Source organism: Grammomys surdaster, unplaced genomic scaffold (genome assembly GCF_004785775.1).
Source record: "Grammomys surdaster isolate TR1022 unplaced genomic scaffold, NIH_TR_1.0 367, whole genome shotgun sequence".
NCBI classification, from domain to species: Eukaryota; Metazoa; Chordata; class Mammalia; order Rodentia; family Muridae; genus Grammomys; species Grammomys surdaster.
This window is the reverse complement of record NW_021604786.1, coordinates 7,798,421-7,819,501: the sequence shown is the minus strand read 5'-3', so window position 1 is coordinate 7,819,501 and position 21,081 is coordinate 7,798,421.

The following is a 21,081-nucleotide window of genomic DNA, read 5'->3' as shown; positions in this document are numbered from 1 at the left end:
TTTAAAGATGGCTAGCTTACTATCTTAATCCACATTCTTACCTTCGTTCTTTATTCTTAACTGCATCACTGACCTCATCAGCTATTAGCCTGGAGGCCCAAGACATTTTCCAGTCTCAGCATGGGTTACACCAGCTCTCTGGGGTGTGCCCTGAATGGTCAGCAGGAGAAGCATCATATATTTCCTTAGCGTGGAGAACAAGAGTTGCTGTCACTGGTCATCAGTGTCTCAAAGTCCCAGAGCATTCTATTTTATTAGCAAAGCCCTTCTTTCTGTCCTTGGGAAAAAAACTCTCTTTGTTATGTTGCAGCTCAAAATGAACCTGGTTATTTAGGCTCATCTGTCTGATTTAACCACTTCGCCATTAGAAATCTGTTCCAAGCATGTGTGTTTCAGAGGCTATTACACAAGAACATAGAGGAAACTGGAGGGACAGCAGGAGGTCAGATTTCATTGTGGTGTCCTTTAACAAAACTTTTATTTAAATTATTGTATTAGAACAATAAAATTAAGACATGACACAGTCATACTGAATATGTATAAACTGGGGCTGAATGGTAACCCCTTAGCCAGAGAGAGAGAGAGAGAGAGAGAGAGAGAGAGAGAGAGAGAAGCAGAGAGACAGGGAGAGATAAACAGAAACAGACAGAGAGACAGAGAGACAGAGAGACACAGACAGATAGAGACAGAGAGACAGAGACAGAAACAGACAGAGAGAAAGAGACAGAGAGATTGTTATGAGTGTGCTTTTGCGAGTGCACTATGAACACAGGAGCATTGATTGACAATGTCTGTCTCCCATTTCCTCTTATTTTTTGAGACAGTGACTCTTATTGAGCCCAAGGCTCACTGATGAGCTAGACGAACTGTCCAGAGAGACACCCAAACCCTCCCATCAATGCTTACCTAGCTCTACAATACAAGCCCACATTGGCTTTCACATGGACACTGCGGGTACAGACTCAGGTCCTCCTGCTTGGTCAATAAGCATTACCCTCTGAACTGTCATGTTTTCCTCTTTGACTTGCTTATGACATTGGAGAATCACATGAATCACTTTTAAAGTTTCTTTGAATCTGCTAAGTAATTAGAAGGAAAGCTAAGATACTTTCTTCATGCCAGAATGAGACAGACAGGCAAACAGTTTTCAAAGGTTTCAAATGGATGATTATTACTGTGAAGACAGAGATAACTTTCTCATGAATCACTAACAGCAAAGGAGACACTGTTTTCTGTAGTCATCGTACAGATTTCTACAACTCTGCTTAAGCAACAGAGTGTTATTAATCAACGAAGAGCTGATGTCAACCTCTGAAATAAAATAAGCTGAAGAGTAGAAGTATTTTTAAATAGATCAAATTTGTAAAATACAAAGGATGGAAACTGACTAATAATCAAGTAAGGAGGACAATGCTTATGAGAGTGGAAAAGTTACCAGGGTTTAGTATTCTAACTACACAATGAGATTGGGAAATTCCTCCTCAGTTAAATCTCTCTGAAAACAGATACCGAAAACAGTGTGACTCCTAGTCCCCTAGTCCAGTCAAATTGACTTGTAAGAATAGCCCTTGCATATATATGCATACATACATATTATAGAATTCTTTATGTGTGAGATATACAAATATTTCTTCACATGTTTAAAGTGCTTCCTTAAAAGACACTGGGATTTTAATAATCTTCAGCATGTAATCCTAAGTATGGCATGAAACAAATGTTTAAAGAACCGTGAATCAAACATACAGCTGATTTCAAATCAGATGCACAAATTGATAATTCAAGGTGGTAATCTTAGTTACTGCCATGTCTAGAGTAGAACAGAGCAGCATGAGGAGCTGGCTGCCATAGAGTCTGCCAAAGAAAGGAGAATCTTGAGCCAGTCACTCTTGGGGGTTTCTATTAAAATGAGAAGGCTCTCAGAAAACCGAGCTGATGATATTGTCAAAATGTCACTTTGACAATGTTGACCTTTGAAAGTAATCAGTTTTCTTTAGACATGAACACAACAGTTGAGGGCATATTGTTTGGATAGGTTGAGGAACCTATCTGTAGCTACTAATCTAACCTGATCATCCATCAGTTCTCCTGGAGGGAGGTTCTAGGCTTTCATCACTTATAAGTTTTTAGTTAAACCCTTCAAAACCAATTAAGTCTTACATTAAAAGAGCTTTTAAAGTTTCAAAAATCCATGTTAAAGACTCAAGTACCTTTGCTTGCCGTTTAAGAACCCATTCATTCTCCTGGCTCTCTGAGCCTCTCTCCTATCTCTCCCCACACCTGTTAGCTCTCAGACTCTGAGTCACCAATCCAAGACCTTACATGGGCTGGACTAAGGTCCTGGCACATATGTAGTCAAGGACTGCCTTATCTGGCTTTAGTAGAAGATACACCTAATCCAGATGAGTTGATGCACCAGGATGGGAGACTACTCAGGGAGGCCTCACCCTCTTGTGTGTGTATGTATGTGTGTGTGTGTTCATTATATATACATGAATACATGAATCTCACTATAAACTTGTTTAAAAGTGTGAAGCAATATTCATGTCACATGTCATAGCCTGGATATTTTATCTCTGAAATGAGCCTTACTTACTCCATAAACTTCGGGTGTAGCTACATAGTCCCAAAATGTTTTCCAAAGTTTTCCAAGGAGTGTCTCAAGCTCAGTGCCAAATATGGACTTTGTCTTCGCTATGATACTATTACTGTGATGAAATATCATGACAAAAGACAACTTGGAGAAAGTAACAATAGATTTGGCTTACATATCCTGAATCATGATCCATTCAGGGAAGACAAAGAAGGAACTCAAGGCAGGCAGGGACTGAAGGCAGGAGCTGACTCAGAGGAGTACTCCTTACTGGCTTCTTCTTCATGGCTTGCTCAGCCTGCTTTCTTGTAACACCCAGGACAACCAGCCCAGGGATGTACAACATTATCTACAATGAATAGATTTCTCCACATTAAAATTTGCTTATTTGTTTGCTATGATACAAAAATGAAAGAGACAGAGACCCCCTCCACTCTTTTTAACGTTACAAACACAGTGGCATAAGTGCCCCCACATAGCCTGTCCCTTAAACATTCAACATCTTCAAGTAGACCCCACCCTAGGATTTCTGTGCTGTAAGCTTAGTATAATAGGCAATTCTGGTGGGGCCTAAAGAACACATTCTTGACAAGTATGTGAACAATACCACCAGGGTTTCCAGTTGCACTGGGAACTTACTTTGGAGTAGACTAAAGATATAATTTAACAATCAAAATACACTCTTGACATTTTGTCCATTTGCCTTTGATACATGAACATTTGGGGAAACTCATCAAAATCATAGCAGACCTCCATGACAATGATAACTACCATATATTAAAATCAAATATCTTTCCACTCATGAACTGGTAATGACACACTGCATGGTTCCTCTTTTGCTTTCTTAACAAAATCCAATGAAGGGCCATCAAATCAATTCAAAATCAAATTTGTACAATATTAAATAGGTAATAAAAGTAGAGGGATCACAGCTTTTATTAACTTTCTGATGTTCATTCTAAATAAGTGTTATCAATTCATGAGGCACATGAGATTCCTTTAATCATATGTATAAATAGCCTGTTTATAAAGATCGCCAACCAGCTAATTTAAAAATAAATATCCAACCGAGATATTACCATTTTAGACCTCTATATTTTATGTATGTATATGACTGTTTTTCCCTGAATTTATGTAAATGCACCAAGTGTGTGCCGTGCCTTGTACCCACAGAGGTCACAAGAAGGCATCAGATTTTCTGAAACTGGAATTACAGATGATTCTGAGGCACCATGTGAGTGCTAGGAATGAAACCTTAGTTTTCTGTAAGGAAGATAGCTCCGAGCTCTCTTTCCATGTAGTATATTAGCATTTTAAAACCATTTTAATAGTTTGGTTTTAAAATACGTTATAATTTAAAATACATTTTAATTGATTACCAAATCCTGCTAATAACACAAAGGATATGACTAGATTTCATGTCCCACAGCCTTATGGAAATTTAGGGTATCATCTATGAAAGTTTCCTGCAAATACAAAAATCAAACTTGTGTATAGTTATAGCTGTGGCTATAACCACTAATTTACTGGGCATATGGGAGTGATGAAATATACGATAAATATTATCATTAATCCAATTGAGCAAACACAAAAGAATCTAATTACTAAGTTGAGAGATAGAAAGAAAGAGACTTTGTTTATTCAAAGAGAGTTAAGAAAACTGCCAACCAACTTCATTGTCAATATGTGAATCTTGTTTGCTTCAGAATTGCCTGGAGAAAAGTTTAAGGCTACAGAGAAGTGAGCTTAGCCAAGATACAATAATTATTAAGTTAGATGTTTGGTTCAAGAAGGCATACCACACTGTCCCTGTAACATAGCATTTGTTAACAATAATATTCTTAAAAATTGAGCAGTTTTAAGAAAGAGTCACTTTTATGAGTTTGACCATATAAAACAAACCAGGCTCAACCTGTTTTTCAAAAATGACAACAAATCACAATGAACTGGGGCTGTTGTTCATTGCCCTTAAGTAAATGTCACTCCTCAGATAGGAAATGCTACCCAAAGATGGTTGGCTAGTCTTGCCTCTGAGTTTTCAGACTCTTTGGATTGTGGAGCCTAGTAAAGGTTTTAGAATATTGTGGTGAGCATTTTAAAGGAGAATATATTTAGTATTCTGGTTTGTTTCTCTCACTCTCTTTAAGCTCCAGCCAGGAGGGGAATGGGTTTTCTTCCTTCCTCTCCTCTCTCCTCCCTTGCCCCCCTCCTCCTCTCCCCTCCAATCCACTTCACTATAAGGATGTCTTTCTCCAAAGGCCCCAAAATAGCAGAGCCAATTGACAATGGGCTTACACTTCTAAATCTGGAGGTTTTTTTTCTTTTTGGGTGAGTATCTTAGGTACTTATTGTAGAAATAGAACACTAATACACTAATAAAAAGACATTATGATCCTTGTATATACTCTATATTAAGTGAAAGTCTTGATGACCATAGATATTTGTCATTAAATTATGAACTTCAAGTAGAAGCAATGATGTGTTTATTTAAACAATGGAGAAGTCACTTCCTTCTTTAATGAGCTTATTTATAGAAGAGAAGAGACTGTCAGGTAATATACTAACCTGTATTCTCCTAGATGCCAAGAATAGAACAATCAAACTGTAGCTTCTGCCCTTATCCATTTCCATTATATGTTTTTTTCTCTTTTTGGATGAATATATTAGGTATTCGTTGTAGGAATAGAACACTGACTAATTTAGTAATAAAAAAGAAGACATTACGATCCTTGAATATACTCTATATTAAGGGAAAGTCTTGATGACCCTAGATATTTGACAAAGGAAGAAGAGGAATAACAGAAGATATTAACCATGTAATAGTGTAATCATAGTGCAACAGAAGCTAATAGATGTTTAGTGCCATGAAGAAAACAAAGAAGAAACAGGACTATCACTGATCAAGTATGTTGCTATTTTATGTAGTAATGAAGCAACCCTTAATTTACAGTACTTTAAATACAGCCCTAAATACAAAGGGAAATTTTTTTTTTGAGCGGTTACATGGTGGGAAGGGAGATTATAACAGAGAAAACAGGAGCATGAAAGTTTTGATGTCAGACTAAGCTAAACAAATAGTGAGGATTCTGGGGTGGAGGAGAGTGAGGTTGTGAACAGGCAGGAGAAGAATGGGTTAATTTGATTGAGCTTCAGAAATGACTCCTGGGGATTATATCCTTTAGGAATCTACAGCAGAAGAAAAAAACATTAGAAATAGCCTGAAGCAGTCCAGGTAACCTTTGTTGGAGATTTCTTATGAGTAAAACTTATAAATACCTTTGGTACTATGAAACCACAGAGGAAATATAAGAAAATGTCATGGTCAGTTAGAGGCTTGCAAGTGTAAACAACACAGTAGATAAGGAGAATTGTGTTTTGCATACATATGATTACCTCCATATATAATCTATAATTAGTGTGCTTGCATGACTGACTCCTTGATGTCTACCTAGATGTCTGGAATGCACTGGGGAAAATTAGGAAAAATTAGGTCAAGAGTTGAATCTGCCCTCAAGGAATTCACTCTACTGTGGAGGAGAGCATCATATTACTAAGTCATTGTACAAAGAACATCAGGCTCCAGAAGAATCTCATAAAGCTCTAGGTGTGATCATGGAACAATCAATGGATTAAGATTCTTATAATTCCAGGAAATGACTGGTACTATGTCAAGGAGCTTATGTCCTTTGTCCTATCTCATCCAAAGCTAAAGCTCTCAAATATAAATTTACTTAGGAGTTTATTAGTAGAGTTTCATCTATGAATGGACATTAGCTAAATTCTAAGTCCATTTCTAAGAATACGTAAAGGGGCATGGGAGAGACAGCTCAGGAAACTGATGCTTTTGCAGAGGATCTGATTTCAGTTACCAGCACCGTCATGATGGCTGATAATCAGCAGTAACTCTGACTTTAGAAGATCCATTGCCTTTTTCTGTCCTCTGTTGGCATTTCCATGCTCAAATGCATACACACACTATATTCATAAAATCATAATACTACCATAAAACCATATATACATGTATGTATGTATGTATGTATGTATGTATGAATTAATTAGATAGAAGATGAGTTTTGTGAAAACTACACTTTATATTAATTTATTTAAATAATCACTTAGGTCTTTGTATACCTAATTTGACAAACCATTTATTCTCAGGCAAATTATTTTCTCTTCTATTTGATTAAGAAAAATTTCAATTTTCTTTCAATTTTGCTTGAAACCTTAAGGAACAAGAACTTGATCTTGAGTTTTTGCTAACATAATTTAAAATTATTATGTTTAGCTTTAATAGATACAGTGATCATAACAATTTTCCTTCCAATATTTCATTGAGAAAAGGGCACTTTTAATTATTTCCCTTACTTGTTTATATCAACAGTTTTCTTTCCAAGATTACATATTTCACCCATACTTAAGCTATCATTTTCTATGTGAGCTAACAGCTGCAAAAAATAATTTGTCTCTGACAGTATCCCCAGAAGTTACTCTGAACTTCTTGAAGGGAGAAAAATAACCCAGGGCCAATTTAATGTTTGGCTCAGTCGTGTGCCTTTTCATTATTCAATATATTCGGGACTTGTCATTTTATTTATTCTCAAAATATTTGCACACATATTTTATATGCATATAGATATTAGACACATAATATTTTAAAATATTTATTATATCTGGAGGAATTAGAGAAGGGTAAAATATTTATCATGTTTTAGTTACATTTCTAATTGATTTTCTTGTGCATATGTTTGTGTGTACGTGCATTTGTATGAGTGTATATTCATATTTGCTTGTGTGTGTACCCATTCAAGCCACAGAGCCTTGTAGATGCCAGAAGACAATCTATATGAGCCATCTCTATTCTTTTATGTTGTTCCTGGGGATTGAACTCAGATCACTAAGCTTGTCAGCAAATGCCTTTTCTGCTGAACCATCTCACTGGCCCAAGAACTATGATCTTGATGACCAATAATTGCCTTGAATATTGTCACTTGATCTTATATTTAAAATTCTTTCCTGTGGTATGCATTGCATTTTCAACTTATAGAAGCAAGTGTGTCATTCAAAATAACTAGCCTCTTTTACAGCAGATTTCTGAGATGCAACATCTGCTGTTGTTGATATTATGTAGTGAAAAGACTAGCCTTGTTCTAAAGAAAGGCACTGAGGTAGCTACACAACATCAGAAGCACAGGAAGACCGAAGTTATGAATACTTTGTCTTCATGTGAGTCCCCCAACAACTGGAGCAGGGGTTGTCCCTGAGTCTGTTGCAGACCTGCCTGTAGATCCCATTTCCCAATATGATCCATCTTGTTTGGCCTTAGTAAGAGAGGATGTGCCTAGTCCTTCAGCGACTTAATGTGATAATACCCAGAGGAGTGTTCCCCCTTCACAAAGGCAAAAGGGAGGGGGGTGAAATGGATGGTGGGATTCTAGATTCTAGGGGATACAAGGAGGAGAGGAGTTGATATTGGGATGAAAAATGGATGAATAAATAAATGTAATAAAAAGAAAATCCACTTGAGAAATGGCAACCCATTTTAAGTGTAAAATCATAATTAATACCCAAAAACTTAAAATTAAGCAAGATTTCCTTCTTTGTTAAAAATGACAACATTGGCCATGATGAGATGAAACAATGATATTCAAACTGCTGACCTAAGATCAAACCACACAATTCCTAGTAGAACACTGTTAGGAGCCGCGTCCGCCATTGGAACATGGCGCCGGTTTCCTGCTTCCTGGTTCTTCTTGCGAGCCTTGCTTGAATGTGTGCCTGCGCAAGGCACGAAAATCAGTATGCTAATTTGGCGACATCATAAGAGCCAATGAGTGTGCGGCACATCTCCTAAAGCGCTATATAAGCCACTAGCTTTTGGGGCTTGGGGTCCCTCGCCTCACTACCATCTAAGAGAGCTGTAACACTAAAAGAGCTGTAATAAAAATGCTGCCAGAAGAATCCTGAAGCGTGGCGTTCTCCTTTTCGGCGAGGCGGCGCCCCGCAACTGGTGAACGAAACCCGGGAGACGAAGCCGAACGTCTCGGAGTTTTATCCAGTTTCGAGGGACCCTGTTGGCTCAACAGAGGATTCAGAACTGGCTGCGTGAGAGGTCTAGACGCTTTTCTGCAAGGTATGGTGGATCCTGTCTATTTTGCTATTGCTATCCCCGTTTGGGCCGTGGTAGTTTTTGTGCTCTGCTTCTGTCTTAACTACCATACACAAGGAAAGGAGTGTACTTGCCCTCCGTGTATTCAGGAGCTGTAAGTCACAGGTAGATAACTGTGCAAGTTCGTTCCCTCTAGCAGTATGGGTAACCACCAAATGAAGCCGCTTCTCGCAGCAATGCAGGCGTTGTTACGTGAGCGTGGTTTAAAGGTTCCCGAGAAAGTGTTGTGTAATTTTCTGCGAGATGTGGATAGAGTAGCTCCCTGGTTTGTATCCACGGGGTCCTTGTCAAAGGGCTCCTGGGGCAAGCTCGGCGGAGATTTGATTAATGAAAAGGAGAAGGGAAAGTTAAGACCAGGCACATGGCCGCTGTACAAAATGGTTAGAGCCTGTATAGAGGATGCAAAATGCCAAGATAAGGTAAGAGAGGGGCAAAGAGCTTTAGCAGAACACCAGGATAGCCTATCAGAAGCAGAAAAGGAAGAGAGCGCTAAGAATGGAACGAAGAGAAAGGAAAAGAAAAAAGAAGAAATTAAAAAAGAAGTAGCTACAAAAGTGGAACAGAAAGGGCCTAAGAAAAAGTTGTACCCAGTGTTAACTGAGTTTCGAAATCTAAGAATTAACGACTCCGCCTCTGAGGAGACGTCCTCGGGGGACGAAGAAGATACAGAGGATACCGACACCTCATCCTCTGATAGTGTGTTAGATCTTGAGGAACAGGCAGAGTTAGATAGAGAAGCAGCTCGTTATGAGTCTGAAAGATACAGGCTGGATTCGCCTTATGCACCGGGGTATGCCCCATCTGCCCCACCATTGGAGGAAGTAGTTAGAGTTAAAAAGAAAAAACCAAAAGAGAGACAGGAAAGACTGCCGTCCAATTCTCTTATTACAGCTAAGGAGAGAAAAAAGATAAGAGTAGCCTTTCCTGTATGGGAAGATGCTAACCAAACTAGGCAACATTCACAGCTAGATTTAAAACAATTAAAAGCGCTAGCCGAATCAGTACAGACTTATGGAATCAATGCCTCTTTTACTCAGGCATTAATAGAAAGACTTGTGGTCAGTGCCATGACACCAGATGACTGGTATAATACTGTTAAGGCTTGCCTGACTATGGGACAGTATCTAGATTGGAAATCTATTTTTCAAGAATTTTGTGCTTCACAGGCAAGACAAAATTTAGCTCAGGGGCATCCACAATGGAACTTTGATATGCTTACAGGACAGGGACAATGGGCTATCAATCAAACGGCCTACCCTGTAGAAGTATATGAGCAAATTAATAAGGCAGCTGTAAAAGCATGGAAAAGCCTACCTAACAAAGGACAGGTTTCAGGAAACTTGACAAAAATTATCCAAGGGAACACTGAGCCATTCTCAGACTATGTGGCTAGGATTATGGAGGCGGCAGGGAGGATTTTTGGAGATCCTGAGACAGCCATGCCTCTCATAGAACAACTAATTTTTGAACAGTGTACTAGAGAGTGCAGAAATGCTATTACACCTTGGAAAGGAAAAGGACTAAATGCATGGATGAAGGCTTGTAGAGAAATAGGAGGACCTCTATCTAATGCTGGATTGGCAGCTGCTGTTTTAGCGGCTCAGAGGACCTCTAATGTTAAATGTTTCAGGTGTGGAAAGCTGGGACACATACAAAGACAATGTAGAGCACCTGGCACTACTAATAACAATCGTCCAAAGGTGCCTGGAATGTGTCCTAGGTGTAATAAAGGAAAACATTGGGCAAATGAGTGTAGATCAGTTAAAGACGACAGAGGACGTGTAATTTCCCCTCTGCCAAAAAACGGGCAACGGGGCCCACGCCCTCAGGGCCCACAAATGTATGGGGTGATAGAGAACCTACAGAACAACCCTCAACAACATCAAAGGATAAGACAATCAGGAGAGCCACGTCAGGCTCGGCAGGACTGGATCTCTGTGCTACCGCCAGAGCAGTACTAACACCTACCATGGGGTGTCAGCCTATACCTTCTGATTTTTCAGGACCCTTACCTGAGAATACAGTAGGACTAGTGCTAGGAAGATCGTCTACGACTCTGAGAGGATTAACTGTTCACCCCGGAGTCATAGATCAAGATTATGAGGGACAAATAAAAATCATGTGCTCATCACCAAGGGGGATTAGCTCTATAGCTCCTGGTGATAGAATTGCCCAGCTATTGGTCCTCCCTAGTTTACATTCATTCTTTCCTAGTAAAGGTTTAACTAGGGGCATGAAGGGATTTGGCTCCTCTGGAGGACAGAATGTATTTATTTCATTAGATTTAGATAAACACCCCACCTTAGAGTTGAAAATTCAAGGAAGGCTTTTCACAGGCCTCCTAGACACAGGAGCAGATACTACCATTATCTCTACCAATTGATGGCCAAAAAACTGGCCTGTTAATAGCTCTTCACAAACCTTACAAGGTCTTGGATATGAGTCTGCTCCTGATGTTAGTGCAAGAGTATTGCACTGGGAAGATTCCAAAGGCAGACGAGGGACAGTTGTTCCTTATGTCTTGCCACTTCCAGTTAATTTATAGGGAAGAGATATCCTTAAACAATTGGAATTTAGGCTCACTAATGATTATTCTACACAGAGTCAAAAAATGATGAAAGAAATGGGGTGTGTCCCTGGAAAAGGATTGGGGAAGGCCTTACAAGGCAGGACCAGCCCTGTTTCTATTACAGAAAAACAAGACAGGAAAGGGCTGGGTTTTTCCTAGGGGCCATTGAGGATGCATTGCCTATACCTTGGTTGTCAGAGGAACCTGTATCGGTTCCTCAATGGCCGTTAACCTCTGAAAAACTAGCAGCTGCAAAAGCTCTAGTTAAAGAGCAACTAAAACTAGGACATCTGGAGAGTTCTCAGTCACCATGGAATACACCTATATTTGTGATTAAGAAAAAATCAGGTAAATGGAGGTTATTACATGATCTTAGAGCTATTAATAATCAGATGCAATTATTAGGATCAATTCAAAAGGGTCTGCCACTGCTGACAGCCTTGCCTAGACATTGGGAGATTATAATATTAGATATTAAAGATTGTTTTTTCTCTATACCTTTACATCCTAAGGACAAAATTAGATTTGCTTTCACTCTCCCAAGTATTAATCATGAGGAACCAGACCACCGATATCAATGGAGGGTCCTGCCACAAGGCATGGCCAATAGTCCCACTATGTGTCAAATATATGTCTCTTCTGCTATTGTACCAGTTAGAAAACAGTTTCCTAAGGTTAGAATTTGTCATTTTATGGATGATATACTCTTGTGTACTAATAACAAAGAAGTTTTACACCAAGCGTTCTCTCTGTTAGTTTCTACCTTAAAACAGAAAAGACTATCTATAGCGCCTGAAAAGGTTCAGGAAGGAGAGATAGGAAATTTCTTGGGAGCGATAATTACTCCTGAGTATATTAAACCACAGAAGGTTACTATTAGAAGAGATAAATTAAAAACGTTAAATGATTTTCAAAGGTTACTAGGGGATATCAATTGGATTCGTCCCTATTTGAAATTAACTACAACTGAACTTCAACCCTTATTTAAAATACTTGAGGGAGACTCTAACATTACTTCATTGAGAACTTTGACCCCTGAATCGTCTAAAGTATTGGATAAAATAGAGATGGCCATACAACATGCTCAACTAGATAGACTTAACCCCGAATTATCTTTCCAGTTATGTATTCTTCCCTCTCCTCAACAACCAACTGCAGTACTGTGGCAAGAGGGACCCTTGCTATGGATTCACCCACATAGCTCTCCTGGAAAGACTTTAGGCTATTATCCTACCTTAGTTGCAGAATTGGCTTTAAAGGGACTTCAACTGTCCGTGATGCATTTTGGACAATATCCTAATACAATTGTATGTCCTTATACTATGTATCAAATTCAAGTTTTATGTGCATCTCAAGATGCTTGGGCAATTTTAAAATGCTCATTCCCTGGAAATATTGATAATCATTATCCTAAACATCCCTTGTTACAATTTACTCTTTCTAACTCATTTATATTTCCCAAAGTTACTAAGACACATCCTATTCATCAAGCATTGGATATTTATACCGATGGTTCTAAGACAGGCATTGGTTGTTATGTGGTTAATAATGTCCCTACTCGAATTCAGTTTGATTATACATCTCCCCAATTAGTAGAATGTGCTATTGTAGCGATAGTGTTGCAAAGATTTTCAGAGCCTATAAACATAATTTCAGATTCGCATTATGTTGTAGGAGCTGTTAAACAATTAGAAGTGGCTGATTTTATCCACCCTAAAAGCATGGTTGCTGAGATATTTAAAGATATTCAACACCATATTCGCAATAGGTGTCACCCATTTTTTATTCAACACATGAGAGCACATTCATTGCTTCCTGGGCCTATGTCTCAGGCTAATGCTATTGCTGATAAAGCCACTAAAAACCTATATTGGGTAAGCTCGCCATTAGAAGGTGCAGTTGAATTCCATAAACTCTATCATGTACCAACTAATACCCTAAGATTAAAGTTTCATTTAACTCGTGCAGAAGCGCGAGATATTGTTCTGAAATGTACCTCCTGTGCAGAATTCAGACCCTCTCCATCTATAGGGGTCAATCCCAGAGGTCTGCAACCTCTTCATATCTGGCAAATGGATGTTACACATTGCAATGCCTTTGGAAAACAAAAATTTATTCATGTATCTGTGGATACATGCTCTGGCATCATTCATGCCACCCCCCTTGCGGGAGAAAAAGTGTCACATGTTATTACTCATTGTCTTGAAGCCTGGGCTGCTTGGGGCAAGCCCCTTCAGCTGAAGACTGATAATGCACCAGCTTATACATCTAAAACTTTTCAACAGTTTTGTCTGAGGCTTGGTGTCCGTCATATAACTGGCTTGCCATATAATCCTCAGGCACAAGGGATTGTGGAACGTGCCAATGGCACGTTGAAAACTTATTTACAAAAACAAAAGGGAGGAATAGGCCCCAACATGGGACCTAAGACATCTATCTCCCTAGCCCTATTTACCTTAAATTTTTTAAATCTGGATTCTGATGGACAAAATGCTGCTGACAGACATGTGGCTCCAAGTCCTCAAAAAGAATACGTTAAATGGAAAGATATCTTAACTAACCAATGGAAGGGCCCGGATCCAGTTTTAGTGAGATCCCGGGGAGCGATCTGTGTTTTTCCACAGGATCAAGAAAATCCAATCTGGATACCAAGCAGACTGACCAGAACTGTGAAAGAGGACTCACCGACTCCTGAAGAAAATGCTAAAGATCCTGCTGATGATCTGCCTGCTTGAGAGAGCGATAAGTATACCATTGTGGGCTGTGGTAAGATCATGGCCAGTTCCCATCCCAGTACATTCCCACTCTAAAGTACTGCCAATGTTTACATCATCAAGCTGTCAGCTGGAGGCACCATGTGCCATACCTTTAAACAAAGAGATTGTCAAGTATAATGCATCAAAATTTAGATTAAATGATACCTTGTGTTTCCCCATAACAAACAGGGCAGAGACCCCATGCGTTGTACTTCGCAATGCTACATTGGGACACTGGATTGATCCACTTGGAGATTCCCAAATAGGCACTGGTGTCCTGCTCGAGGTACTCAATAACATAGTGGCAGGACAATCTGAGGCCAGTGGAGATACATCTAATAAAAAACAGTCCCCTGTGAATATCACTACATTATTGCTAAAAAGTAAGGTAACCATACTTGAACGATCATATTGGCAAACCAATAATGCCACTAATGTCAGAGTGTGGCCATGGTGCCCTCCAGATCAGTCATTTCCACCAGTGTTTACGCACTGCCAATCTAAAAGGATGCCTAAGGTAGAAGTATCTCGAGGCTTCACCTTATCGCCACCTCTAAAAAGGATGGCTATGACAGGAAATAAAACAGGGAAGGTAAACGAATGGCCATTTTATCAATGGGTGTTGACAAATTTAGCGGGGGCTGCTACCAGTTTATCAGCCTTTGCAACTCTAGGTGAGTCACAACATGACATTTGGAATGTATCAGCAACCAGAACTGATACTACACCAGTGATATTGAATGATATTAAATATAATAACTTGTTGGCAAATTATTCAGCCAAAAGGGCAGCAGTTTGTGTTTCGGCTCCCTTCTTTTTTATTTTAGCAGAATTTAAAAATAAAAGCAGCATATTAGATTGTGCGAATGTCACCTGCCATTTGACAGAATGCTGGAATGGGTCCGCATCTTTAGCACTGCTGGTGCGGGTTCTGACCTTTGTCCCTATACCGGTGGATGCTGATCCCGATAAATTTCCAATAATCTCTTTAATTAGAGAAAAGAGAGATTTTGGCATCACGGCGGCCATTGTGACGGCCGTTGCAATGTAGGCTGCTGCAGCGGTGACTGCGGGTATTGCCCTAGCCAATCAAGTTCAAGCAGCAGAAACAATAAATAATATAGTGAATGCCTCGGCAGATGCTATGGTAAAACAGCATAAAATGAATAGCCATTTGATTTCTGGGATACTGCTTGCTAATCAGCGAATAGATCTATTACAAAGCAAAATGGAAGAAATTGCTGATATTCTTCAAGTAAGCTGTGTAAGTCATACTAAACACATGTGTATCACACCCTTGAAATATAACAATGAGTCTTTTACAGAAAGTACTAAATTATCTAATTTTTTACAAGGAAATTGGTCACAACAGGCTGAGGAGCTACAAGAAGAACTCCTGCTCACGATTGCTGTTTTGAATGGGACCAGAATAAACCCGATTGATGTTGAAGACTTCACTTCCTGGCTCACGTCCGCTTTCTCCTTTTTTAAGGAGTGGGTGGGGGTAGGAATGTTTGGCTGTATGATCTTTGGGGGAGCGCTGATCACACTCTGGTTGCTCTGCAAATTTAAAAAACAACATCGTAGAGATAAAGTACTTATCTGTGGGTGGCGTGTTCTCGCCCGCGAGTAACACAGACACCAAAGTTCTTCAGCAGATCTTTATTACGATGTTATAGAGAAAAGACCCGCTGGGAAAAAGCCGGCTGATGGGAACCGGCTGGCAGAGAAGGCCCCGAGCCCCGGGAAGGCCCTGGTTAAATACCCCCTGGAGTGATGTGTACATATCTGGTTGGTTAAATGCCCATAAAATTCTATATGCCCCGGGAAGGGCTTGTGACTTCGCGCGCTTTCCCCTCACACAAAGACAGTAAATTACAGAACTTGTGAGAGCGTCAGATTCTCAGAGATGTCTCTGCTTTCTACGGCTCTCTACATCTCCCCCTTTTTGTTTTAAATGAGAATCACAGGCACTGGCCATTTCACGTGTCTTAGGCTAGTTGATGTTCTCCCATAGCCAGCATCAAAGAATGGTGAGCTCCCTGTCTTAGGCTACGAGGGTTGCACCCACACCTGGCATTCTTGCCAGCAAGAATGTGCACCCAGGTTGTGGCCACTCGTAATGCCCGTCATGGGGTAAACTCACACCACATGGTGTACCTCTGGCATATGGCATCAACCTATTCCCGTCGTTGGGATCAATGGCAGCTGGCCTGGAGACAAAAAGATAGAGCTGTCCTTGGTCTGTCTGGCACGGTACCAATCAAAACTCAAACTCTAGCCCGATCAAGCAAATTCCATTATGGGGGAATAAGCGATCAAGGACTAATAGTTTGATACAGTCTCTCCCACCTTACCAGGTGCAATGGAAACGAGTCCTCTGGGTGCAAAGGCTAGGGGAAACCGAGAGAGATGCAAACACCCATCCCTGTGCAATGGAGTCACCTCCTAGGGGTGCAAGGGCTGTTTGTCTCAATATTCAGGTACCAGAGCTACACAGACAAGGACCAGTCAGACTAAAACTCCTCGCTGACCCAATGTAATGGGCTGAACCCTTGGGGTGCAGTAGCTGAGGATCTATTTGTTGGCTATTTCTTTAGCATAGACAACCAAATTTCGGGAGATGAGCCTTGTTCTAAGGCTGCAAGTGCTTGGGTAATCACGACTTTGTCACGTTTTTGTTGAGCTCTGAGCTTGCAAACCAACCAGAGTATGAACACTAATCCACAACACAGGGTTGTACCAAACATGCCTACTCCCACCCACTCTTCAAAGAAAGAGAAGGCTGAAGAGATCCAGGTGGAGAGTCCTTCAGTCAGCGAAACGTCCACACGCGTTGCGTTGATGGCTGCCACCGCTGCTCGCAACTTCTCGAGAAGTTCATCAAATCCTTCTGACCATTCTCCTGCTAGGTAACGAGACAATTGTCTGGACAAATTAGCTGCTCGAGTAAAGTTTTCATATTGAACACTAGTAATACAGATTGCTCCTAGACTTCTCTCACATCCCAGTTGTGCCAATTGAAAGAGGATATCTATCCTTTCTTCTACCAAGTCTAGGCGCTGATTAACAATCATCAATCCGCCTTTCAATCCAGCATTAGTAGAAGTATGGAGGTTGGCTGCCTCTGTCACTGTAGCGGACAGCTGATTTAAGGCTGCTGCTGTTTGGACTTTGGTTGACATAGCAATTCCAGCAGCTGTAGCTGCAATGGCAGTGACTGATATCGCTGTTATTATGGCTGTAGTTATGTCAAAGTCTCTTTTTTGTCTGAATAATGATAGAGTAGAGGGTGTCTCAACAGGAACAGGAACCCATCGTGGCACTCTGGCAACCATGGCACGTTTAGCTTGTCCAACAGCCCAACACTGAGACATCATGCATGAATCATTAGTGCATTTTTCAAATGAGGAGTTTGAGAGAATAAACAAGAAAGGTGGAAAAACACACACTGGTGTAGGTGAAAATACTGTTTGATTTACAATGATCCTGTTAACTCCAGTAATTAACTGAATAGGATTTGTCAACTGAGGGACCGGATCTGAACTCTGTTTCACCATAGTTCCATTAATAACTCCTGTAAAGGATGTTCTTCCTGTCGCTCCACCCTGGAGAAAGGCTAGTGAATTGAGGTCGGTACAACTGCCATTAACTCCACAGAGTAGCCACTTGTGAAAGGGATTCATACTAGCGCTCTGTAGAAAAGGACCCTTTCTCATTACTGCGCTAGCTCCAGGATCTCCCAACATATTGGGTGAAAAGGAAAAGGTTTCATTGGTATCTGCCCATCGTTTTACTCTGGATTGACAATCAGACCAAGGCAGAACAGCTCCCTCATCTTCTAGACTACAAAAAGGAGAGACCTTAGGTTGACGAGGACGCTCTCCATCAATAAGTTTGGGTGATAAAAATGGCTGGTTGTAAAAAGGACTGTGAGAACTCTTTGACATAACTATTGTCCTTTTCATTATCATTCTTTTTTTGTTGTTAGTTTAACCCAGTCTCTCTTTTCATAAAACCACCCCAAGGTTCTCTTCGAGAGAGTTATACAGTTTCCTGTCTCAGTAATCTGAAAACAGAGAGAACCCCGTTCAGGCAAGGAACGATTTTCTCCCAGGGGAGCATGCGTTTTATCATAGGGAAGATAAGGTAGCCCCATGGTTCTATTAGTTGTAAGAAATCTTGGAAACACCATGGCATCATGTCTAACAGGTATAGGTTTAGGAAAAGCAGATAATATAGCCCATTGTTGTTCTCCCCATATACTAGGAACCCAATTCTGGAGGATCCAAATTAGGACTGGAAGCATCTGTAGATGAATTCTTCGGGGTGTCATCTTCAGTCGTCACGAGCCTTCGCGTCAGTTGCTCTGGTAGCCAGAATGGATTGTCTTCTTCCTGTGGAAAAACACAGACCGCTCCCCTGGATCCTATTAAAATAGGATCCGGGCCTTTCATTGTCTGGTCAAGACGTCCTTTCACTTGACCATCTCCTTTGGCCTATCAGGCTCTAAGCAATGATGGTCAGCAGCCGAATGGCCCTGACTGTCCAAAATTAAAAAATTGAAAGCAAAGAGTGCTATAGAAACAGTGACTCGTGGCACTGAGGGTAGAGCCTCCTCGACTCCCCCTTTTTGTAACTTGTACACTTCAAGCTATTATTATTTTGATGATATAAGAAATGAGATTGTATGGCCAATTGTTTCTATATGGTCTATAATTTGACTGGTATACAAATCTGTTCTGGCATTGTCTTGGGCTCTAGGCAATCTAATGAATCTTTAAATGTCTTATAAAGAAACAGTACATGTTGCTTAAATTAAGCTGTATTTCTATAATTAACTGTAAAATTTGAGAATTAGTAATATCTAAAAAAGGCAACAATTTTAAGTAGTTACAAACCATGAGCCATATACTGGCTATGAGTGTACCAATTGAAAGCTTGAATTTTCAGCATTTCAAACAGTGCCTACAGCACATAATTTAATTATTTGTGTTGAAGCAGGGGAAAATTCAAGAAAATGAACATGTGATATAATTACATATACTGTCTAATAAATTGATGAGGCATCTGTAGATATAGTAAATATTTTTTCTATGGGCTGCATGTGAATTTATAGGAAAACAAAAGCTTGTATAGAGAACAACTGTTAACAACTTGTCTTATGGATAATGATTATCAATTTTGTCTAAAAACTTTGTCAAGTAATAGGTCAAATATCATTATTTTCTAATAACCAACTTAATTTTTATTTGGAATAATGAATTAGCATTTCATCTAAAATATTTTCAAGATTCTATCTTATAATCTTGTATTAATACTGTAATTGTTTTAAAATAAGATGTTCAAACTTTATTTGTAGATAGATGAATCCACATTAATGGTTTCTTTGGCCAAGGTCTGTTGTGAGCACATGAGTAATAATAATGTAAATCCTCTTATGGTAAGTTTAAGATGAGGTTTTAGCCAATTAATATCTGTTAACTTGATTTTTAAGAATCATTAAAAGTAAACCAATTTTTGTATATACGCCTGTAAGCCAGAAGAGGGCGCTAAATCTCACTACGAATGATTGTGAGCCACCATGGGTTGCTGGGAATTGAACTCTAAATATTTGTAGTTGTGAGCCTAGCCTTTAACGGCTGAGCCATCTCTCTAGCTCCCATTATCCATTCTTATTGGAATTTTCTGTGTCACAATCTGTTTAAGATGTAACTAAATTCTCAAATATTATAAATATATTGTCTTTGAATCTTTTCTGGAGCAACAAGTACTCTAAAATTTTGAAACTCATTGTATTAGAGCAAGGGCGTACAGAAAAACTCTTTTTAGAGATATCAGTTAACAAAATGAATAAAATACACTGAGAGATTTAAATGTTTAATTTCTGTATTAAAGCAATAACAAATTTTTATATAAGACTATTAATCATTCTTTGAAGCAACCTGTTTAAAGATATTGTTTCATGGGCTCCCAAGAATCACTAATAAATTCATTGGATTTAAACTCATCACCTTTACCAGGATGTAAAGGAACAATAAAAACAATCTCTCAAATCTATAATAATTTTATGTATTTACTAGAATGGTAACTGACGTAGGCAAGACAGGTTGTAATGTCTCATTAATTTCATAAATCTTAAATTTGAACTTTGTTTTTGGCTTAACTGAAAAAGCAACTCCTTTTAGTTGAATGAGGGATCAGACAAACACCAAGTTAAAGGCACTCTTGTCTTCTAATAATTGTTACATCAGTCCCAGTATCTATTAATTCTTATTGGGGAGAGTAGTTTTTATTGTATTTTGCCAAACATTTGGAGCTATTGCCATAGTGGCAAATCTCTCAAACTTCATGGCTGTAAAATTAGCATCAAACCCATGCTTTTGAACTAACTCAGCAAGTTCTTTAATAGAAATATATTCTACCGATGTGTAAACACAACTTCTTTTCACAGCTTAAAACACTGGAAAGGCTTGAAACATCTTTCTTTTTATCTTTCTCTGAAAGGATCATAGTTGCACCGAGCTTGTCTGCATAAGGCAGCGGTGCGCTCAAAATTGCAGCAGGGAGTGCTGCCTGAGAATTCCAGGGGGGCGGGGGAGCTGTAAGCGCGCGCTTTTTAATCTCCGCCTCCCTTTGTTCTCTACTCTGCGGCTGTAGCCGCCCACGTGAATGGAAACCTTCCGCCTCAAGGAGGACTATTTCTTTGTCTCCTTCCACCTCATAAGGGACTATTTTTCCATCTCTCTCTGGCTCTCGCTTGGAAGAGCCAGACCTCTCCGATTCATATTCATATAATTTCAGATTTTGCAACTCCTCTACTGGATATAGTGGCATTTCCTTCGCACTAATGTCTTTCAAAGACTCTCTCAGGAACGCTCCGGTTCCTCCTTTCCTCCCGCAGATCTGTGTCTGGGGAGTCTCTGTAGACTGTCTACTCAAGCTGGCACCCACAGCTTGAAAACCCAAGCTGGAACCCTCAGCTTGAAAACCCAAGCTG